Source organism: Lutra lutra, chromosome 3, assembly GCF_902655055.1.
Source record: "Lutra lutra chromosome 3, mLutLut1.2, whole genome shotgun sequence".
NCBI lineage: Eukaryota > Metazoa > Chordata > Mammalia > Carnivora > Mustelidae > Lutra > Lutra lutra.
The window spans coordinates 158,257,421-158,282,734 of NC_062280.1; the positions used below are offsets into that span (position 1 = coordinate 158,257,421).

At 35.2% G+C, this 25,314-nt stretch overlaps 1 long non-coding RNA gene across 1 annotated transcript; it reads left to right on the forward strand.

The window, feature by feature from the left end:
* Positions 1-326: 326 nt before the first annotated feature.
* LOC125094675 (uncharacterized) lies at positions 327-25,314 on the forward strand. Its single transcript, XR_007125651.1, has 4 exons — positions 327-454; positions 7,289-7,295; positions 7,604-7,609; positions 25,303-25,314. It is a non-coding gene; the product is annotated as an uncharacterized LOC125094675 (long non-coding RNA).

The following is a 25,314-nucleotide window of genomic DNA, read 5'->3' on the forward strand; positions in this document are numbered from 1 at the left end:
TTTGGGACTTTCCAATGCCCAACCTCTAACCTTACCAAATATGTTTATGAACCCCCGCCCTGCCTTGGCCCAATAAAAACTCTCTCAACCCCTTCCCGCGCATGACTTCCCTGACTCTCCTCTCCTGAGTCACAAAACCTCACCCAAAGACTCCTTTAATAAACCTTGCCTTGTGCCTATCTCACCTGGTGTGATGTGTATCTCGCTTGTAAAACCTTACAGAAATGTATAGAACCTCTAGTATAGTTATAGCATTTACCCAAATGTAACCCTACGTTTATCACTTGTTTAGCAGTACTTCCTGAGTAACTTATCATACCAAGGAGAAGCCTAATGAGTTAAAGAGATTTCATTTACAATTTAAATCTTGTCAACATTTGCTAAAATCTTAGACAGCTTTAAAGCACATGCCTAAATATAATTAGGGATGTTAAACACCTGATATAGACAAAATGTTGAAAATGGTTTTTCTGGATAGGCAAAGAGGAAACAACTGTTTACATTTTGTTCTTAGCAGCAGATCAGTTAACCTAAGAAAACTTTGTCCTTTTAAACAGAGCGAAAATCAGCTTTCTATACCAGTGTCTTTTTTTTTTGTTTTGTTTTTTTATTTCAATCTTAGTCTGTTGTGACCACACTTAAAATTCTTTTTCTGAATATTTCCCTTCACAAACCTTCTACATCTTTCCTTTGCATTTAGGTTTTGTCCCAAGCCATTTCCTTCCAAATAACCATCTCATTTAAGAAAAAATTACCTTCTTTTCCTTTGACAAAATGCATTCCCATTCCTTATATCCTTCTTCTACATCTCCTACTTTTCTACATACAGAGTTGTTTCCCTTATTTTCATCAGTCATAGTTATAGTTAGCATAATTTTGTACTCTTAGAAACACCTCAGTCTCTAGTGATTGCTAAGTATTAACCAATTGTGAATGGTTACAACAGAATTCTTTAGATGGCAAAGTTATGAATCAGTTAAGCACAAAACATGTTTACCGGCAGATTTAAATATTCTTAGTTTCTTTGCAATAATAAGTCAAAAGCAATGTATGGCGCTATGTTTCTCTGGCCTCTAGGAGGCAATGGTGCACCATATAGTCTTTCTAATATACACTTCCCCTGCCCTTGGTACTTAAAAAACTACCCCCCCACACACAAGTAAGAAGATAGCCTTTTACTTCCAAGGGTGTAGGCAAGCTGTGGGGAGAATCCAGCCTTGGGTCCGCTGAAATCAGCGGGGCATGCCTAAACCCTAGGGTAGGTACTCTGTTTGCCCTGCATGGCCTGGCTTCTGTCCCACACCGGTGGCACAATGGGCCAGTGGGGTTGGGCTTCCCAGTCAGGGAACCAAATGCGGAAAATCTGAAGCGGCTGAGAAAACTAAGGCGGCACACAGGAAATCAGGGAAAACTTGGCTTTATTATCACCAATGGACACAATGGAATCACTCCCAAAGTCTGAGCACCTGGCCTTTGTTGGGACAGATATTTATAGGCAAACCAGGGATTTCTCCTGGTTTCTCACAGCTGATTGGCTTAGGGGTCATGTGGCAGTTCTTAAAGCTATGGGGAAGTGACTTGGTGGAGAAGTGCCAAGTCATCCTTGGTGGTTCCTCATCTCAGTGAGGTCACCATTTGGGGCTTTTCCACCTCAATTGACTTATTTCACTTAGCATAATACACCACAGTTCCATCTATGCCTTTGAAAACCCAATAGTTTAATTTTGCTTTTGTTTCCTTTGCCTGAGGAGTCATATCTGAAAAAATGTTTTTACAGCTAATGTCAGAGGAATTAGGGCCCGTGTTATATCCTAGGAATTTTATGGTTTTGGGTCTCAAATATAGATTTTAGTTTATTTTGAATTTATTTTTTGTGTATGGTATAAAAAGTGGTCCAGTTTCACTCCTTTGCAAGTAGCTGTCCAGTTTTCCCAAGACCATTTGTTAAAGAGACTTTTTCCCATTCTTTACCCCGTTGTCATAGATTAATTGACCATAAAAGTTTGGATATTTTTCTGAGCTCTCTATTATGTTCTCTTGAGCTCTGTGTCTATTTTTGTTTCAATCCCATACTGTTTTGATTACTACATTTTTTTGTATATCTTAAAATCTGGGATTATAATACCTTCAGTTTTCTTTCTCCTTGTCAAGATTGTTTTGGCTATTTGGGGTCTTTTGTTGTTCTTTGCAAATTTTAAATTATTTTTTTCTAGTTCTGTGAAAAATGCTATTGGTATTTTGATAGGGATTGCATTATATCTATAGATTGTTTTGGATATTACTGACATTTTTCAATATTAGTTCTACCAATCCATGAGCTTGTGATATCTTCCCATTTGTTTGTATAATCTTCAGTTTCTTTCATCAATGTTTTATAGTTTTTGAAGTGCAATTCTTTCACTTCTTTGGTTAGGTATTTTATTCTTTTAGGTGCAGTGGTAAATGGGCTTGTTTTACTACTTCCTTTTTCTGTTATTTCATTATTAGTGGATAGAAATACAACAGATTTGTGTACATTGATTTTGTATCCTGAAACTTTACTGAATTCATTCATCAGTTCTAGTAGATCATGGTGGAGTCTTTAGGATTTTCTTTCTTTTTTTTTTTAAAGATTTTGTTTATTTATTTGACAGAGAGAAATCACAAGTAGGCAGAGAGGCAGGCAGAGAGAGAGGAGGAAGCAGGCTCCCTGCTGAGCAGAAAGCCCGATGTGGGGCTCGAACCCAGGACCTGGGATCATGACCTGAGCCGAAGGCAGCGGCTTAACCCACTGAGCCACCCAGGCGCCCCTAGGATTTTCTAAATATAGGATCATGCCATCTGTGAATAGTGAATTTGGATGTTATTTATTCCTTTTTATCGTTTGATTGCTGTGACTTAGACGTCCAGTACTGTTGAACAAAAGCCAGCAGAGTGGATATCCTTGTCTTGTTTCTGATCTTAGAAGAAAAGTTCTTGGTTTTTTACCATTGATGTTATGTCTATGATTTACCATATGATGTTAGGGTTTTACGTATATGGTCTTTATTATATTAAGGTATATTGAGATCTATATTATATTGAGGTATGTTCTTTCTAAATGTTTCTAAACATACCTCTAAATGAGGTATGTTCTTTCTAAACCTACTTTGTTGAGATTTTTTAACATGGATGTATGTCGTAATTTATCAAATATTTTTTCTTCATTTATTGAGATGGTCACAAGCTTTTTATTATTTTTCTTGTTAATGGAATGTATCATGTTGATTGATTCGTGATTATTGAACCCTCTTGCATTCCTGAGATAAATACCTATTGATCATGGTAAATGATTTTTTTAAACATATTGTTGGTTTCAGTTTGCTAATATTTTATTGAGGATTTTTACATTTGTCCATCAGAGATGTTTGCCTGTGATTTTCATTTCTGTTGGGTTATCTCTATCTGGTTTTGCTATCAGGATAGGCCTGGCCTCATAGAATGAATTTAGAATCTTTCCTTCCTCTTCTGTTTTTTGGAATAGTTTGGGAAGAATAGACAATATCTCTCCTTTAAAGGTTCATTAGATTTCACCCGTGAAGCCCTCTGGTCCTGGAGTTTTCTGGAAGTTTTTTCTTTACTGATTTCATGTCATCACTAGCAATCAGTCTGTTCAGGGTTTCTATTTCTTCCTGATTCAGTTTTGGAAGGTTATATGTTTCTAGGAATTTAACCATTTTTTCTAGATTTCCAATTTGCTGGTATATCATTTTTCATAATCACTTAGTGTCTTTTTTATTTCTGAGATGTGGGTTGTTATTTCTCCTTTCTCACTTCTGGCTTATTTATTTGAGTCCTTCCTTTTTTTTTTTTTTTTTTTTTTTTGAAGTGTCTGGGTAAAGGCTTATCAATTTTGTTGATCTTTTCAAAGAACTAACTCTTTGTTCCATTGATCTATTCTTTGTTTTTGTTTTTGTTTGGTCCCTATTTCATTATTTCTCCTCTAATCTGTATTATTTCATTCTTTATACTAGCTCTGAGGTTTTTTTGTTCTTCTTTTTTTTAGCTCCTTCAGCTGTAAGATTAAGTTATTTGAGATTTTTTTGTTTCTTGAGGTAAGCGTGTATCACTATAATCATCCCTCATAGAAGAGCTTTTTGTCACATCCCAAAGATTTTGGACCAATGTGTTTTCATTTTCATTTATCTTCCTGTAGTTTGTATTTCTTCTTTGATTTTTTTTTTGGTTAACCCATTCATTGGTTAGTAGTATGTGTTTGTGTTCTCTCCAGATTTTTTTTTTCATTAATTTCATTGATTTATACTGTTCCATTAATTTATACTGTTGTGGTCACAAAAGATACATGATAAGATTTCAGTCTTTTTGAATTTGTTGAGACTTGTTTTGTGGCATAATATGTGATCTATTCTAGAAAATGTCCATGTGCACTTGAAAAGAATGTGTATTCCTTTGTTTTTGGATGGAATGTTCTGAATATGTCTGTTAGATCTATCGTGTCTAATTAGTCATTCCATGACACTGTTGCCTTATTGATTATCTCTCTGGTTGATACAGCCATTGATGTAATTAGGCTCTACTATTTTTGTATTACTATGATTTCTTCTTTTATGTCTGTTCATATGTTTCTTTATGTATTGAGTGCTACCATGATGGGGGCATAAATACTTAGTTATTAGATTTTCATGTTGGGGTATTCCCTTATTTACATTGTGCTCTTTGCTTTCAATATGCATGTGCCTTTATGTCTGAAGTGTCTCTTATAGGTAGCCTATAGGTGGGTCTTGCTTTTTTATCCATTCAGTTACCATTTAGTCCATTTACATTTAAAGCAATTATTGATAGGTATGTACTTATCGCCATTTTGTTACTTATTTACAGTTGCTTTTATAGTTCTTATCGGTTCCTTTCTTTTCTTGCTCTTTTCCCTTGTAGTTTGATGGATTTTTAGTGGTAGTTATATACCTTTCCCTTTATCTTTTGCATATCTATTACAGGTTTTTGATTTGTACCATTAGGTTGATATGTAACATCTGCATATAGCAGTCTATATTATGTTGATGATTGCTTAAATTTGAACCCATTCTAATAAGACTAAATTTTTGACACCCTCTCACATTTTATACGTATTATGCCATACTTTACATCCTCCTATTTTTTTTTTTTTAAAGATTTTATTTATTTATTTGACAGAGAGAGATCACAAGTAGATGGAGAGGCAGGCAGAGAGAGAGAGAGAGGGAAGCAGGCTCCCTGCTGAGCAGAGAGCCCGATGCGGGCCTCGATCCCAGGACCCTGAGATCATGACCTGAGCCGAAGGCAGCGGCTTAACCCACTGAGCCACCCAGGCGCCCACATCCTCCTATTTTGTGAATCCCTTGATTATTTTTTATAGATATAATTGATTTTACTATTTTACTGCTTTTGTCCTTTAACCTCCACACTGTTTTTTTTTTTTCTTTTTACCTCCCTAATGGTTTTATAAGTGATTAATTTACTTTTATTTGTTTGCATTTACTTATGAAATTTTTTCCTTTCCTAATTTTCTTACTCTTGGTTATGGACTTTTATTTCTCCTGATTATGGCTTTTCTTTCCACTCAAAGAATTCCCTTTAACATTTCTTGTAAGGCTGGTTTAGTGATGATGGACTCCTTCTACTTTTGTTTGTCTGGGAAACTATCTCTCCTTCATTCTGAATGATATCCTCATTGGATAGAGTATTCTAGGTTTTTCCTTTGAATAAATAATGCCACTTTCTTTTTGCCTGCAAAGTTACTGCTGAAAAATCTGCTGATAGCTTTATGGGGTTTCCTTTGTATATAACTGCTTTCTTTTCTCATGCTGGTTTTAAATTTTTTCTCTTTTCCACTACTTTTTGCTATCTTAATTATTACTGGTCTTGATGTGGATGTCCTTTAGATGATTTTGTGGTGGTGGGGGGGTTCTCTGCTTCCTGAACCTGGATGTCTGTTTTCTTCCTTAGATTAGAGAAGTTTCTCAGCTATTATTTCTTCAGTAAATTTTCTGCTCCCTTTCTTTCTCTCTTCCTCTGGGAAGCCTAAAATGCAAACATTATGCTTGATGAACTCCCTGAGTTCCCTTAACTTACTTTCATGTATTATTTTTTTAAATTCTTATTTTACTGTTCATTTTAGTTGGTTTTTATTTCTCTGTCTTCCAACTCACTGCTCCATTCTCCTGCTACTTCTAACCTACTTTCAATTCCTCTACTTTATTGTTTTATTTTAGTTTTTGAGTTCTTCATCTCTAATTGTTTCTTTTTAATATTTTCTATCTTTGTTGAAGGTCTCAGGGAGATCCTCCCTTCTTAAGTCCAGTAAGTATCTTTATGACCATTTATTCGAATTCTCAATGTCTGTCTCATTTAGCCCTTTTACTGTATTTTTATCCTATTTTTTCATTTGGAACACTTTTCTCTTTCTCATTTTGTCTGTCTGTGTTTGTTTCTATGTATTTGGAAAGTCGTCTATTTCCTGATCTTGAAAGTAGTGGCTTTATGAAGAAGAGGTCCTGTGGTGCCCTGAGGTGCAATGTCCCCTGTTCACCAGAACCTGGTACAGAAAAGATGTCTCCTGTGTGGATTGTTTGTGCCCTACTGTAGTGGCTGAGCTGCTTTTACCTTTAGTCATGCTGGCTGCAATGGCCCACTTTGCCTGTTGTGAGCAGAGTTTGGTCCCTATAATCTAAAGAGATCAGTTTGGGGCTGCCTTGAGGTTATAATTAAAGACTGGGTCTGCCCCCAGACCTTTTGCTGGGGATACAGTCTGATGGAATGGCATGGTTCTCTCCTTGTACTGCCTCCTGTGAGGTTTTTGTTGGTGGGTGGAGCCAGCAGTCAGATTATTGTCTGCCTCCAGCCCACTGCTGGGCCTCCAATGAAACTGGTATGTGTGCTTATTGGTTATGTTCACTTCTGCCCAGGAAAGGAGTCACTTTGGAATGGCACTGGTTACTGTCAGGGCTGCTTGCAGAATGAGATGTGTCAGGATCCACTTTGGAGGGACTCCTGCAGAGTGGGGTGGGTTACATGGGGCAGGTCTGAAGGAGAATGTGGAGTGAGGTGTATGGTATTAGCAAGCTAGGTGGAGAATGTTGGGACCAGTTCCTGTAAGTGTCTGGATATCAAGGCTGGTAGATAGGGGGAAGGAAACAGTGCCTACAGCTCTTTTGTTCCTGGAAAATCTGTCTCCTGCCTCTCCAACACATTCTTTAAGATTAGTAAATAAATCTTGTAAAACTAGCTGACTCCAGGAACTTTTTAAACTGCTGCTTCTGTGCTTGTACATCAGTGAAGTTGTTAGTTAGGCTGTCTCTTTAAGGGCAGGGACTCAGTTTCCTATCACCCTCCAGCTATTCCAGAGAGGAGCTTGCTGATTTTTAAAGTGCATGGAGTTAAACCTCACTGATGGTATAAATTCATGAAGTTAACTCCTACCTGTTTTCAAAGGTAAATGTCATGGGGACACATCTTCTCAGTGTAGGTTCCCCATGTCTGAGATGCTGGTGTGGATTCTGTTCCCATGCAGTTGATTTGGTTACCAACTGCATCTCTGCCCCTCCTATCACTTTTGATATGGCCTCCTCTCTACAATTTACCATGAAAGTCTTTAGTGCCCATCTTCAGTCCATTTTCTGGATTAATTGGATGGAGTGGCTTTTACCTTGGTGTATCTCCAGGTGTGGTGAACTTACGGTGCTCCTACTCCACCATCCTTAGAGGCTCCAATCTCTTCAAATTCTTGATATCAGGAATAACTACGCTCATGAGTAGCTGATGAAAAATTAAACATTTTTTACAACCATTCAAATTTAACAACAGTTAAAATTATATTACTAAAAACCATGTTTCAGGAATATCCCTCTATTAGATAGATGGGATGCTGCCTGATTCATGAATAATTTAATAAAGCCAATTAGATCTTCAGATTTTAAAATGTCTCTTCCTTTTTTTTCATTAATATAATGTTGAAATAATAAATAATTTGATTCCAGTTGAATTTTCCTCACCAATTATTTCAAAAAAATTAAGAAGCTCTAATTTGCAGATTGATAGAGCAATCCTACTGTAACCGGCTTGGATGCTACCAAAAGGATATATTGACCACAAAGAAAGAAATGTATACCATACATGAGAAGTTGGATATTCAAGAGTCTGCAGACTAGATCTGTGTCTGGCGAGGTATACGGTCCAGTTCCTCCACTCCTTTACACCAGTGCTCACTTCTTTTCCTGACCTACTATTGGGCTGCATGCTTTGTTTTCCAGACCCTGAGACATTAACTCTAATTACCTGACCAGGTGTTTTATACACTGTGTGCTATGTTACTCTCCGCTGATGCTGTTGAAGTCAATATCTTCAGAATAGAACTGATCCTTGGCCATGTTCAACACATTTTGTCAGGACAATGTGTTAAACATCACTTTTGCTTTCTACCTGCAGCGACCACAAGGTTTGCCATCTAACTTTTCTTTAAATTGACATTCTACAAAGAGCCCTCAGATGAGGTTGCTTATGGCCAGAGATGTCAGGCCTAAGGTCTCTCACCACCCTGGGCACTGGCCCACTACTCCAGGGATAGTATCAGTTTCCTAGTGCACATGTGGGATATAATTGCTGGGAAGCCCTGATATGGAAAGCTCTTACACCATAGAAGAATGCTATGGTAGTCCATGTAAGAACTGTAGAAGGTTCTGGCTCACATGAAAGAGGATATATTAACTATAAAAGAAACCCTAATAATGGGTGGAAACTTAAATATTACTTATTCATTCAGTGTTATATAAAACTCAGAAAGTTAGAAATTAAATCAATCTGGATTTAAATCTTAGATCTACAATTTTTTTAGCATGTAATGCAATGACCCAAAATTTAATCCTCAGAATTCTCATATTCTATAAAGGAAAACAATAGCTGTTTCAGAATAAAGCAGGTGTCTAGAAATGAGTTAATGAAGGCAGTCAACTAAACTGACAAAAATGTGTAGTGCAACATAATTTACACTAGCAAATATTTTTAAACAGCCCATTTTCATAATAACACAATAATGAACTGGGTCTTAAAGTGTATTTCCCAGCCCAGGAGTATCAGAACACTTGGGAATGAAGATTTTAAAAAGCACTCTAGAACTTACTGAACCAAAAACTGAGCAGAGGGCTTAGCAGTCTGTGTTTTAGAAACCTTCAGAAGGGTCTGATACATGCTAAAGTTTGAGAACCCCTGGTTTAGTGAAGCATGAGGCACAAGTACATTTTTTTGCATTGTTAAAATGAATATTTTATAAACTAGGCAGAAGCCAGTTATGATATCCTACTATATATAAATGCAAGTAAAGCACTTAATATCAGAATTATATAAAATTTGGATGTGATCAAGGACATTAGTATACAATTACAAAAATAAGCATGGTTTAAATTGGAGGTCTGGTAGAAGAATTAATCTCTGTATAGTTGTTGGAACAGATTTTTAGAGTTCTCAATTTTTCTCCATTTATAGAACGTAGTAAATATTCTCATAATTTAAGAAGTGAAGCTAACTGCTCATATACAGGTACAGAAAGCTGATAGCTTAATTTGTATTTTTATATAGAGATACTCTTGTTTTATGATTTGAGTGAACAAATTCCTGTTCCTTTAACAGATTTTTTTAAATTAAATGTTTGAGCCATTATAATTTACATGCCTGCTAGTCAATTACATAACCCAGAAAATATTTCATTTGTTTTGTTTTTATTAACTGTAATAAACACATAGAAAGACTTGTAACCAAAACATCAGGAAGGGAGAAGGTGCACTTAAATATTAAGTAAGAATAGTATGATACTTGTCTTGTCCTCAAAAATAGTAATATTTTAGCCACTGAAATTTAAATTTTTCCAACATGTTCTTTCTTATTTTAAATAACTTTAATGTTAATTAAATTCTAAGATATAAATTTAATTATAATATAGATTTCTGTAACTAAGACAAGTGGAAAACACTAAAATCATAGTTTTTGCTCATCTTGTATTACCTTATCTCTATTCATAAACTAAGTTTTTTATTCATAAATCAAAGTTGTGAATATTATAAAAGGTAAATTGGAACATATAAGGTAAATTTTGCTAAAATCTCATTATTTTCAACACAATAAAAATGCTATTTAAATAACTTCTCTATATCAACTCCCAACAAATCTTAGGAATAAAATAGGTAATAAAACAATACAAATTAATAATATGTCATCATTCTACTCCCCTTAGCTTGCTTATAATTTAATGGGGAACAGGAAAAATTTATGTGTCAATTTAGAAAAATATAATGTTTTTTGGAAAAGAGATATAAACATAGTATTAGAGGGTTAAAATCAAGAAAGATAATTTCCACTGTTTTAGTCAGAGAATTCTTCTCAGAACCTTGATCTCTAAGACTAAAAAGTAATCAAATAACTGAGAGAAGTTCATACAATTCTGCTTCTGATTTTTACTTGAATTTATTTATAAACATTTTAGCAATCAAAGAAATTAGTGGTTAGATGCAGTGAAAGAGAAAAGAAATGGAATCATTACTAGGCTTAAAAATTTGGTATCGTTCCTTTTTCAACACTAATCTCATGACTATCTGTCAATGACTAAAAAGTATACTTAAGATTTTAAAAAATGGATTCTTTTACAATAGGATGATTTCTATTCTGAATTGAAAACTTGGATCATTACCTTAAGATTATAGTTTGTGCCTAGTATAAATAGAACATGATGAGCCTCTGCCATCTTTTGGATTCAGGAGAAACATTGCACGTTTGGTAACTGTGGTAAGCAGCATAAAAACTTGCTATTATAACAGCTCAGTTTTACAAAGAACTTTTTAAAAATCACTAACAGATAAAGCTATTCACTTGTGAATAGGATATTATCATCGACTGAATAACTGAATGCAAGATCATTTATCATTGTCAGGCTCTGACATCTTTTGCACAATGAAAATGGTATGTGATTACAGAATAATTTGGAATAATATAAAAATACAATCTTACAAATCGCTTAAGAATACCATTATATTTATGTTAATAATGCAAAGCACTATTTAGATTTCTAACTGACTTTTGGCATGTTTTATACTATTTTTCCAATTTTTAACAAGGTGAAAGCAATTGCAAAATTTGAATTATGAGAGAATCTTTGTTTCTTGTAGAAACTGAGCTTATATCTACACATTACTGTAATTTCAAATAAGGTTTTCCTAAATTCTGTGAGAGCAATTATTCTTTTTACCGAAGTATCAGTTACCATTCATAGTAGAAAACAGTTCTGTTCTCTGAAACTAAATCAGACTTTTACCCTTCATCACAGAAGATAAGCTACCTTTTGAGTTGGCTTTTTTTTTTAATCATTGCACTCACTTCTAGCGTTTTAGTCTTCTGAATTATACGTGAACTTTTGCCAGTTAACTTGGTAAATGACCATGATGGCCTTAGCATTCCCCTCAGCTTAACTAAAAGTTTCTTCCTGACTATTGGTCTATGACCTTCCTTTTCTTAGAGCATTTGCTTTAGAAATCTTGCAGTTATAAATTCTTTCTTTACCCCTTTGAGAGTTAAATCTTCTTCCAGCCTCTTTCTAAGTTTAAAACCCTGGAATGCCTTTTTCAAGGACCTAGGAAACATCTGTTTGAAATGTAAATATAATCAAGAAAGATAGAACCCCTATCTCCCAGTCTCTATGGGAGAATAGGATCCTAACTTTGATAAGTATCAACTAGCAAGCACAAGTGGTCTAACCACACAGACCAACATCCCTCCTAACATCTAGTACTTTTCCACTAACTCACCCCAGTGCTTAAAAACTCTTCTGCCTTTTGTTTCAATAGAGTTGAGATCAGTTTCTCTCCCTGTTGCAGTAGACCTGAGTAAAGTCTTCCTTTCTCCTTTAATTTTTCTGGTGTGACTATCACTTCATGCTATGTAGCATGACATTATATTACTTCCATAGGGCCTTAGAACTTTTGTTTTACACTGCTTTGTTTAATGAATTAAGAAATACACTTCAGGATTATGAATTTAAAAGATTGTTACTGAAAATGAAAAACAAGCAAAATCAAAGTTTATATTTTAGGAAAGAACAAACACTATTATTTGAATTTTCACATGTTCTCACCAACCTTCCCCACCTCATACTGAAACCCTACTCTGTTAATGATCCTGCAGTTTTTCTAGCTATCTTGGCTTGAAACACAGCATATTATATTTAGCATTTTATCTCAATCTTTTTTTTTTAAATTTAATTTATTTGTTTGACAGAGGGAGAGAGACAGCAAGAGAGGGAACACAAGCAGGGGGAGTGGGAGAGCGAGAAGCAGACTCCCCACTGACAGGGAACCCAATGCGAGACTCGATCCCAGGACCCTCGATCATGACCTGAGCCAAAGGTGGACGCTTAACAACTGAGCTACCCAGGCGCCCCTATCTCAATCTGTTTTAAGTAAAGTTCTGGGAAAAGATCTTTCCTTCTCAGCCATTTAGAGATAGAGAGTATCTAATTATTCTTATATTCCCAGTAACACCTATTATTGTACCTTGGATAATAGACATTTAGTGCTTTTATTTTTTTAAAGATGTATTTATTTATTTTGAGAGAGAGAAAGTGTGCATGTATGGAGAGGTGGAGGGAAGTGAGAGAGATAATCTCAGGCAGACTCCTCTCTTGGGCATGGAGACTGACACAGTAGTTGATCTCACCACCTTGAGATCATAACCGGAGCTGAAATCAAGAATTAGATGCACAACTCACTGAACCAAGTGTCCTGTTTAATACTTCTAGATGGAAGCATAGAATTCATTCATTTCAGTTTCAAAGTCAATTTCTTTTAGAAATAGAATGTATTATTTGATAATTTGTTACTTTTAAAATTGTGTAATATGTATTACATAAAATTCTATAAAATGTGTCTATTGATTCTTATACATGATGTAATCTAAGATATAAATAAATATAACCCGTGTACCTTCTAACACACAAGCATAGATTTCTTTATATAAAAACATAACCAAAATTTCAAGTTTTAATAAGTAAGTTATCTAATAAGAAGTGTTCTAATATATTAGGCTTTTTAGGTAGTCACTGGATTTGAGGGGGACAAGAGGGATCATAATCAAAAGGAGTATTTTAGATAATCTGCTTAAAATATAGAAGATGAAATTTAAGCAAGCAAGTCTAAAATACAGAAATGAATTCCAAGAATCATCTAGATGACAAGAAGGATCTAAACTTGGAAAGCAGTAGTAAGAATGACATAAAAGGACATATAAGAAGTACATAATGACAGTGATCGTTCATATTTGTTAAGACTGTGGAAAAGGAAAGCGTTAAATACAACTCTAAGATTTCCAGTTTGTGTGACCAGGGGTATGGACAGAAAGAGAGTGGACAAAAAGAGAGTGATGAGGAGAGGTACTGGGTAGAAATGAAGATGAGGGGTACCTGGGTGGCTCAGTGGGTTAAAGCCACTGCCTTCGGCTCAGGTCATGATCCCAAGGTCCTGGGATCAAGCCCCACATCAGGCTCCCTGCTGAGCAGGGAGCTGCTTCCTCCTCTTTCTCTCTCTGCCTGCCTCTCTGCCTACTTGTAATCTCTGCCTGTCAAATGAATAAATAAAATCTTAAAAAAAACAAAAAAAAGAAATGAAGATGAATAAATGGTTTGGACAAGTAGTGGTTCATCAAGATAGGAGTATGTTGGATAGAATTAGACAAGAAACCCCAGACTCTATAGCCATGGAGGAAAGAGTTCTTCAGAGCTTGAGCAATGACACCTAAAATGACCTAACAGGGAAAAAAACAATAGGGGAAGAAGAAAATCAGGCAGGTCTACTGTTTTTAATCTGCCAATAGTCTCTTTCCCCCAACACAGTTTTTTCCCTGTTTTCACATTGTACATCCTTAATTATTTATTTATATTTTTTATTCAATAATTTTTTTAACATTTCTTATTAACATGTCATGTATTATTTGCTTCAGGGGTACAGGTCTGTGAATCATCAGTCTTACACAATTCACAGCACTCACCACAGCACAGACCCTCTCCAATGTCCATAACCCAACCACCCAATCCCAACCCCCCAACCCCCTCCCACAACCCTCAGTTTGTTTCATGAGATTAAGAGTCTCTTATGGTTTGTCTCCCTCTCTGGTCCCATCTTGTTTTATTTTTTCCCTCCCTACCCCCCACGACTTCCCACCCTGCCTCTCAAATTCCTCACATCGGAGAGATCATATGAAATTCTCTTTCTCTGATGGAACTAGAGAGTATTATGCTAAGTGAAATAAGTCATAATATATTTTTAAAAAACCTTGTAGTGCACAAGTGTGCCCTCTCTCCTGTTCCCTGATTTGCTTTGTTTCTAAAAACTACCACCACAGATAACTTTTTTTCCCCCACATATATATTCTCCCAGAGTTTCTTTAGGTAAACAGAAACATATTAATCTACGTTCTTGCCCTCCTCCATCTTTTTTATGCAAAATTATTCTATACAGACTGTGTTTTGCTCCTTGCTTTTTCATCCAACTATAAGTCTTGGAGCATGTGTCAGAGTAGTGTTTAGTGTCCTTGGTCATTCCTGATTGTAGGTACATATCAGTGCCTTGCATCACTGCATCATCATTTATTCAAACATTCCCTTTTTGAAGGATACTAAGGAAGTTTCCTGTCTTTCCACTTTCAAACTTCTTCTAATCAGTTTTTCTTCCTATTTATTACCTCTTCTGTCATTTTCTTTCAGAAAGAAAATCTAAAGGAAAAATTCTTCAGTAGAAAAATCATATGGAAGAAATAAACCACCATGAAAAATTAGAATCATGAAATATTAGCCAGTAGCAAAAGATTAATGCCAAAAAACACTAGTATAATGCAAAATAAAAAATGTCACTATTCTTAATTTTTTAAATCTTATAATAGTCTTATAAAAGACTTATAAAAGTCTTTTCTTATAAAAGTCTTACAAATGTTGCTTAGTAATTGATTGCTTAGTTTCATTAATATTTTATCCTGGTGATTAATCAGGTTTAAGGTTTAAAAGCTACCCATCTAATTGTTTTGTTCATACTGATTATTCTGCTTATAGATTATTTAAATAAAAGTCTTAGGAGTTCCTAATATATACTTTTTTTCAGGTGAAAGAAATAGGGTGATAGTAAAGCCTGTATTATTATTAGGTGCTAAAAGATGATAACCTCCCAAACACTGAAAACTCTCTGGCTCTGTCTACCACATTTTCACCATTTAAATACAGAAGGGAGGAATACAACCACAAAATAATTTTATGTGGTTCTTGAATTAGTAAAAGTTTACAATTTATTAGTTTTATGACAATACTTTAGTTATCTGCCTAGACTTCTAGTCTCCTGTCGGGAATCTCAGATGAAAAGAGCACAAAGTGGAGATGGTCAACTTTCTGATCAACTTCTGCGGTATAACCTTGTCCCTGAGAACTGGCTGGCCAGCCTGGAAATATATTTCCCTGTTCCCCTTCACCTAGACATGCAGGTGATTAGCTCTCCCTTGCCGAATGGGATATTTTGTATTGTGCTACTTATTTGTAATGACATTTATGGAACAGGTTTGTTGATGAGCCTTTTCTCCTTCATCAGCTGGATATATACAAAGACCAGCTACTAGGAGGTGGTGGCATTTCAGATTGGAAAAGTACACTGTCCTTGATTCAGAATATAGAGGAAGCTGCCTACTTCCTTGGGATACCCCACTTGGAACAGTTATATGAGCAAAACATAAGTTTATATTATGATAACCCACTGTAATTTAGTAATACATATTTTTCAGCACCTAGTGTAACAATATTTAATACAATACAGATCAGCACATGAATGCATGCAAAATTTACAGTGGGTCTTTTGAATTTTTCCTTCCTTTCCTTCCCTCTTTTCTCCTTTTTTTTTTCAAGATTTTATTTATTTATTTGACAGACAGAAATCACAACTAGGCAGATAGGCAGGCAGAGAGAGGGGGCAGGCAGGCTCCCTGCTGAGCAGAGAGCCCAATGCGGGGCTCCATCCCAGGACCCTGGGATCATGACCTGAGCCGAGGGCAGAAAGCTTTAACCCACTAAGCCACCCAGGCGCCCCTCTCCTTTTGTTTTTTCCTTATGTTTTTTTCTTTTCCTTCCTGCCTATTTAGTTGAATCAGTTTATGTGATTATTTGATGGAAGTGAATTTGAGATATGTTCAAAACAATCAGGCTTCTAGAACTCATGCATGAAGAAGACTCTGATAACACACACCAGTTAGGCTGCTGTGGGCATCTGCACAACTGCAGAAATTCCTTAACAAGAACATCAAAAGAGAAATAAGGACATTCGATGGAGGTAAAGCCCCTGCCTCTTGCTTTCACTTCAGCTTTAATAAGCAACTTCTCAGGACTAGTTAGATGCATGTTCCCCAAAGTGTTCTGGCCTTGACTGATAAAAAATGGATGGTGCCAGTAAATTTATGAAAAAAATCTCGACTTGTTTCTATATCATCCAGGGATATAGAACTTTTTATTATAATGAAAATCATATTTCACGAAAAAATTAAGGATGCATTGTATAATAGTAATTAGAGTTTTAAAAAGCAAAGTGAATTGGCAAAATATGAGGAATAAGATTAAAAAAAACAAAAAGTTTTTGTGTATTTGATGTATATTCCAACCACTGACCACACATATTCTCCCCTATGTTATTTGTTCAATTTCATTCCCTCCCTCAGTTGAAACAGTTAAGAGGAAAGTCTTACTCTCAGCCATTATTTAATATTTTCTCTGATGACTCACATTAGGTTTTGCTTAACTTCTGAAGCTTGGATTCCCTGAGTGGTTATTTCAAGCGTCTTACTATAATCTATGAATTGAGTTCACATGAACAATAATTATTATTATTATTATTTTTAAAGATTTTATTTATTTATGTGAGAGAGAGACAGTGAGAGAGAGCATGAGCGAGGAGAAAGTCAGAGAGAGAAGCGGACTCCCTGTGGAGCCGGGAGCCCGACGCGGGACTCGATCCCGAGACTCCAGGATCATGACCTGAGCTGAAGGCAGTTGTCCAACCAACTGAGCCACCCAGGCGTCCCAAACAATAATTATTTTTTATAAAAGATATCTTCAAACCAATCTATATATTCCTATCAGTTACATATCTCAAAAAAATGATTATCTGGAGATGGATCACCATTCTGGGGGTATAAGAGGGAGGATGCAGTTTAAATAAAAAATCTCCCATCATATAATTCCGGTATGCCTTGAAACAGGCATGCCCTACTGTTATGAGTGCTACTTTGTGAATAAACAGAGACTCAGAGAGATTTGGAAATCAAATTGCCAATAAATGCAGTATTCAAAGTATATGCAGTTTTGTAATTGAGCTTCAGATCTATTAAAAAGCAGATTGTTCATTTATATTTATAATCAGTTCATAAAAGATAGAACAGAAGAGAATTTGTTCCTTATGTGCTAACTTACTCTATACAGGAGCAATCCTCACATATCTGACTTTTCACCTTCCAGAGAGACATTTTGTTAATGAAAGAATGCAGTTTCCTATAGAAGTAGAGAATCTTATCCATGTGTCTCAGTTCAAGTTAGTGCCCAATTTAAATTTTGGGAAACAGGAGTTCGTTCCTGTAGAATAAGGTAGCACACCAAGAACATATTCCCTTCTGTTCTATCTCTTATGCTCTGATTATAAATTTAAATGAGGACTGCTTACTTTTAATAGATTTTTAAGTCCTATTATAAATTTGACATACATTTGAAATCTCTCATTCACGGCTTATTCAAACACCAAACACTCTGGGTTTCAGTTTCTTTTTATAATGTTACACCCATGACTGTGGGACATGTCATTAGTAAGACATGATAGAATTATATAGTGATAGAATTATGCAATGAGAGATTCACTCTTTAATAGCGCATGCCCCTCCCTACCCCTCAAAGTGGGTGGTCTCTTTCCACATAATCATTTTCTTTAACAAGATGTTACTAATAATGCAAATTTGCACATGCAAATTATGTTAAAGCAGAAATATTTTTGAAATTCTGGATTAATGTTACAGTTTGTCAAATAAACTTTGTTAATGATAAAAATCTGGATTAGTATTAAATATAGTTTATCAAATGAATTTTGTTAATGGTAATTTCCTTCATAGGTCTAGCACTACTGCAGTTGTACTCATGAATTTCCTTCTCTTGACTGGCTGACCACCACTCCTTGCATGTTCTCTCCTTAGGTGCTAAGTAAATTTTCACGAATCTCAAGGCTGACTGATATTCCATTATTATATTTTCTTTGAAGAACTTTATCCTTTTCTTCATATCACATATCTTAATTATTTGATGTTTTTGTTTTGTTTTTTCCTTTCTTTGATTCTGTCTTTTAAATTAATTGAAAATTCTTAAAACATTCAATCAAATGATTAGGTCTATTTGGATCCCATTGTACTCTCTTGTAGAGCGCCTTTCTGGGAGCTCAACATTTTACCTAATATTGAGACACAATTTTATCCTTGGTTACATTCAAATATAAGATTATATAGACAGAATAGAAGGAGCTGCCATGAAAGAATTCAAGATTTGATGCACTTCTGAGGATACTATAAAGACAAATTTATAACCTGTGCTTTTCACCGGGTATTTTACAGCTGGCCTGCTTCAGTTCTTTTCCTTTCTTAGTTCTTTATCTCTGTGTGGATTTTTTTTTTTTAAATACCCCTTAAGTGAAAATTTCAAATGGAAAGAAACCAACTTTCAAGGAGTGAAAAGTAGAGAGGGAGGACATTGCCATCAATTTAACTTTGGTGATGGTCAGAAGTAAGCTCAGAAGATCAGAGTGGAAGCTGATTGGCCAGCCTGTTAGCCAAAGGCCCTTCCCCTAACTATTGCTTTTTGGAGGCTCTTTCTCTTCCATTCCAGTAATATTCCACATTGTCCTCCACCAAGCATAAGATCTGAGAAAAATCATCCCATTTCATATGTTTCATAACACATATTTCACTATAGGACATGATCTGTAATGTGTTCCGGAATGCTGACTTTACATTATTTTGCTACTGATACAAAAGACCATCACACCCTCTTTACAAATGTGCTCTGAGAGGAAATGTTTGAGCACTATATATGGCTGTTCTATTGATGCATTCTAGGTTCACTGTTGTGTCATTATTGCCTTAATTAGAGTTTTATGTGAGGAAAAAAAAAATGCCCTAAATTAAACCTTTTTTATGTAAGTATAACACATTACATATAAGGTAAGTTAAATGTGTATCTGATCACTGTAAAATAAGAACCAGATCATGTAAAATTATATAGATTGCTTGTTTTAGGCTGAAGGGTTACAGACAAAAATATGTCCCCAAATATTTTATAACACCATTAGTGTTATACTCAGCAATCTTTATATCTTATTATCTATGGCATCTCATAACAATGCAGATAATTGATCAGACATTAAATGCTCAATTACTTTTCAGAAAGATGTATGTGATAAGCATAAGTTTCATCTCATTCCCTTCAGAGAGAAGTTGGCATTTGAAAGCCAAATCCTTATATATAATGTAACTGGAGACAATATAAAATAATTTGGCCTTCATTATCTGTTGGAAGGAAAACTTTTTATTTTATAAAATCTCCTCTTGTATCACAGTCTCCGAATGATTCTAATCAAACCCTAATTGACATGGAAGGACACCTTCCAATTAATGAAGACAGTAAAAAACAATCTGAATCAGGATAAATGAAAGCCTTAAAAAATTATGAGATTATTGCTGAGTGAATGTGCCATAAATCTGTCAAGGTTTTACACAATAAGCATACTAAAAGAGTCTGCTGAGATCAAAAGTAGAGATGAACAAAGAAACACCTCATGTAGGGTAAGGGATTCTGAGATTTAAACACCTTTTTGATTTATACCTCTTGACTAGTCATAAATAGATACTTCGCCTGTCTACCCATGTGAGGTAGGTCTTATTTGAACACATTGATTTGAACTTCAACTAAACTTTTTTTTTTTTTGCAATTATAATGCAGCAGTTGCTTGAATATCCATGCAAATGGAAAAGAGTTTCAGTAGATAAGGTAAAACTAGAGTTCATTCAAACCACAAATCAAATTTTGTTTCAAATAGAGTAGTAAGGGGCGCCTGGGTGGCTCAGTGGGTTAGGCTGATGCCTTCGGCTCAGGTCATGATCTCAGAGTCCTGGGATCGAGCCCCGCATCGGGCTCTCTGCTCAGCGGGGAGCCTGCTTCCTCCTCTCTCTCTGCCTGCCTCTCTGCCTGCTTGTGATCTCTCTGTCAAATAAATAAATAAAATCTTAAAAAAAAAAAAAAAACAAATAGAGTAGTAAAAGATTATTTACCACTCCGTGGAAAATACCTAAGTATAGTCTATTTGTCTTGCACCAGAAAATGGATTTCTGCTATAGTCCTCTTCATTTGGCTATCAACTATATATATTGCCTCAATACCAAAAACTTGAAAGTAGTTTTACAGGCAAGGCACGTACATGGTTTATTTCGTTTAAAAAGAAAAACAAAATTAAGTAATTTTCGACTGTGTGTAAAATGTGTCTTGTGTCATTTTGACAATATGCTAAAACAACTCAATGAGTAATAATATAATTTGTCTAAAACACTAAGGCTCCTCTCTTTTAGATACAAATAATTAATTGTATTCCATTTAGATTATAAACAATGTGATTTAAGATTTGGGCCTTTAGATTCACATTATTAATGTCTTGTTTGTAATATATAATACTTTCCATCAGATTGGTGATTAAAAATTTATGTGGGTAGATAGATGGATAGAAAGATAAGCATACAGTAGGGTTTCTGGTCCCATTTCTAACATGGGAATATATCATAACAGGCCTGGACTTATGGGTGTTTGGACCTCAAAGTTTCACATAGATAAACAGTGTTTTTTTAAGAGTAAATGAAGCCTGCATGGAAGAGATCAGTCAACAAGCGCCTGGAGATAGGAGTCAACATGATAGAATAGTTCTGAGTACTTTTAAGAAAGGGGTTATAGGAACAAAATCTAAAGATGATGTTTAACCAGGAAAGGAAGGAAGGAAGGAAGGAAGGAAGGAAAGAAGGAAGGAAGGAAGGAAGGAAGGAAGGAAGGAAGGAAGGAAGGAAGAAACTTGTGTGTTTGTGTCATGAGAATATGCAGTAGGGAAATTGAGAAGTATGAAAGGCATAGGGACATTTCTAAAATTTTTGCATAGAATGGAAAGAACAGGCTATGTCATTTAGGTTCCTCCAAGCTTCAGTCTTCATTTTTTTTTTTTTTTTAGTCTTCCTTAACAAGGACAGAAGCAGCAGTGGAAGTGGCAAGGCCAGGTGTCAAATGTTTTTGTCAGTAGCAGACATCATACAGGGGGCCCAAAGGGAAGACAGATAAGAAAAATGAAAACAGTATTTGTAATTATGCATGAAACTCCTTAAAGAACCATAAAAATGATTGGGGAGAGAAGCCCTTTGAATAGGAATTCAGTTTCTAGGTTAAATAGGTAGAAGTCAAGATACAGTTAAATCGGATCTATTATTGATAATTTAATTTCATATCTAAACGTAGCTTTGTGAGGCCTATGCAAACACACAGATATACATGTATAACACTAAATGAATAGAATTATACATCTAAATGTATTATACACACACATAAATACACACACTCACACTCACACTCCATTACTATGTGTGTATGAAAAATGCATTTGGATGTGTTAATCCATTCATTTCATGATAATTATAACAATGATGGCAATGAAGAATACTAAAAACTATGAACGAACACAAATTTATCTGCTAATTCAAGGGTACATTTCTTTAGAGTGGATCTATTAGTTTTCTAGGGCTGCTGTATTAAAGTACCACAGACTGGGTCACTTGGATAACAAAAAATTATTTTCTCATGGTTCCGGAAACTAGAAATCTGACATCCAGTTTTGTCAGGGTGAGTTACTAAGGAAAAGATCTATTACTTACTTATCTTTTGCTTATATTTTCTTTGGCCATCTTTGCTTTGTGCCTTTGCTTATCTTTTGTTTGGCCATTTCTTCTTTGTGTCTTCAGGTAGTATTTTTTTTCCTGTATGTGTCAAAGTTCAAATTTCCTCTTCTTATAAGGACAGACAAGGACCGGCGTATGGAATAAGGGGGCCTCCCTAATCACCTCGTTTTTAAATTAGCTACTTCTGTAAAGATCCTATCTCCAAAATACAGGTAATGAGGTACTGAGGGTTAGGACTTCAATATATGAATTTTGCTGGGGGGGGAGGGGGCACAATTCAGCCCATAGCAGTGAATTACTATTTCTATCCTCTAAATGAGAACAATGAACCCATTTTATTAAAAAAAAAAATTCTGATGTCTTTTTTGCCAATGTTGATCCTTTATTTCAGAATGTATTGATTTTATTTGTTTGGTAGGGTAGGGATGGGAGAAAGGAAAATCACTTGTCAGAGTGCTTTTTTTTACCACTTCTTCTTAAATAAGAGATTTGTTCTTTTCCTGTTTGTTGAATCTATAAATCTGTATCTTCATTCAGTCTTTTATGGTGTGATAAATAAATGTGACCTGTGAATGTCCTCTTAACATTATTCATATTTCCACATATTTTTCTTTTTATGTTCAGAGAAGAAACACCTTGCATAAACAGAATCTTAGAAAAATGCCTTTCAGGGGCACCTGGGTGACTTAATTGGTTAGGCATCTGACTCTTGATTTTAGTTTGGGTCTTGATCTCAGGGTCTTGATCTTGAAATCTTGAGTTCAGGCCCCGTGTGGGGCTCTGTGCTGATTGTGGAGGTTATTTAAAAAAAAGAAGAAGAAGAAGCAGAAGAAGAGGAAGAAGAAAAGAAAAAGAAAAATGCCTTTCAAGACAGCAGACTGGTTGCTTTTGCTTGTCTTGCTCAAAGTCTCATGTAGTTCACAGCAATAGTGCTGGCTTTTTATAAGCAGTTTAAATATGAAACAAGGCAACTGTCGGTGGCTCAAAGAGCATGTAGTCTGTTTTTAACTACAAATGAGATGCCCAGAAAAAACCTATCTATGCACTCAGGCTGCCATGTATGGTGGCTGGTTCATGACTTTACCACCAGAAGCCTTGTATTTGGGAAATTGGCTTCCCAGAATACTGATGAGAGCAATATTGAAGAAAATTTGAGTATTTTTTTTATGCAATGGGATATAAATTTTCTTTGATATTTTGAGGATAAAAACTTGAAAAGACAGCAGCTATATAGAAGTATATTTTACATAAGCTTTCATTATTTTCAAACTAGTTTTCTTATCTGCTGCTGATTAAAAATGAGTTAAATCTTAAAAAGCCATATATAAAATAGTTTAATTGGGATTAAAGAAAAATGCTGAATGTCTTAATTAAGTTCAGGCTCTACTATTTACTCATTTCGTGAACCTGATGGCTTACTTTTCCTCTGTGTCCAAGATTTATTTTTATTTTTATTTTCCAAACATAAATGGGGCTAAATGATTTGAAGTTCTTTTGCAGTCTAATAAAATGTTCTTATTCAGGATTTCTAATATCTCTATTAGGAATGATACACTAAACAAAGACAACTATAAAATATAAATAAACTGATTAAAGCTCATAAATTACTCTATTGATTCAGTGATCCTAAGAGTTATCTCCTTTCCTGTGCAGGGTAGATAGAGAAGGCTATCAACACTGAGAGTTCATCTGAAAATTTGTAGTCATTAAACATTTTTCAATTTGTGAACTATAGCCCAGCATCAATATTCAAAAGGCTGTAGAGAAAAAAACAAAAACAAACAAACCAAAAAAACTTCATTACTGCTCTCACTTTGTAGAAAAGGAAATCATTATTATGTTCTGCAATGGCTCAGCAAGAACACATTACTCCATTTCACCCACTTCTGGGATCTGGGAATTCTGAGGTGCTTTTCTTGTATTGCAATAAGAGAAGAGTGAATATTTGAATACACTCTTGACCATAAATTTTTGGGTGTCCTATTCTTTATAGCAACCAAATATGATCCTTAAAAGGTGGTAATGTTTGAGACCACTATTCATAAGGTTGATGTGTTATAGGATGATTATCATTTTCTCCAAAAATATACTACTCTTATAATCATTAGAGATCAGGTACTGAATAAACAGATGGTCTGGTGTGACATAACCATTATTGAGATAAAAGCAAAGTGTAAAAGTTTTAAATGTTCATACTTCAAAATAGAAAAATAAACCATTAAATTTTTGATCTCATGACAATTCTCTGTCTCTTTCTCTGTCGCTCTCTGTCTCTGTCATCCTGTTATATTTTTTTTTAATCCAGAATTAAAGTCATAAGATGTCATCTTTCCAAACTATCACATTTCTAAGCAGAATGGTTAGTAGTTGAAAATAGATTCACCTCACCAACTGTGTGACCTTGGCAAGTTTTAGAATTTTAAAATAGGGAAAATACTAACACTTCCCTAATAATATGGTTGCAAAAACTGAAAGAGTTAATATGTGTGAAATGTTTAAAATAGATTTTAACACTGTTTTTATTCACAATAATTAGTGATGTGACAAAAATAATGATTATGATGATTTTTTTTTAAAGATTTTCTTTATTTCAGAGAAAGAGAGAATGAGCAGTGGGGAGGGGCAAAGGAGAAGAGAGAGAGAGAGAGAAGCAGACTGACTCCCTGCTGAGCAGAAAACCCAATGCAGGACTCAGTCCCAGGACCTGGAGATCATGACCTGAGTAAAGGCAGACCCTTAACCTACTGAGCCACCCTGACACCCTGATGATTCATTTTTTGACATAAATCAGGTACCTTATATTTACAAAATATTTTTCAGTATTAAGTTTCTTATTATAGTTTTTTTTTTCTTCTTTCCTAAACAATGCTTCAGGCAAAAAGAATAAATCCCCTATAGAAAGTTCTGATATATTCCTGATATAGAAGGGCCCCTAATAGCCTCTTTGCCTTGATCACCAGCACATCACTTTCTTCAAGCGGTGGGGAGGTAAAATCCCCATTTACTGGGGAGTGGTGGGGTGGGGAGCATTTACTTTTTAACAAATTAGTAATATGAGCTATTACACTTGAAGTTACTTCTTTGGGGTCTGAAATTATTTTTAAAATTGAGGAATTTTTCTGACATTGCATTTGGTTGTAAATAGGCTTCATCTCCTGGTGACTTACTCCAGGACATTCACTTCAATGTTCCTGAAACAAACTTTCTGCCTCAGAATTCATCTCTACTGTTTTCCTTGGGAACCCCTGTTTACTGAAGGGACTATAAGCCTAGCAGGGCAGGCAA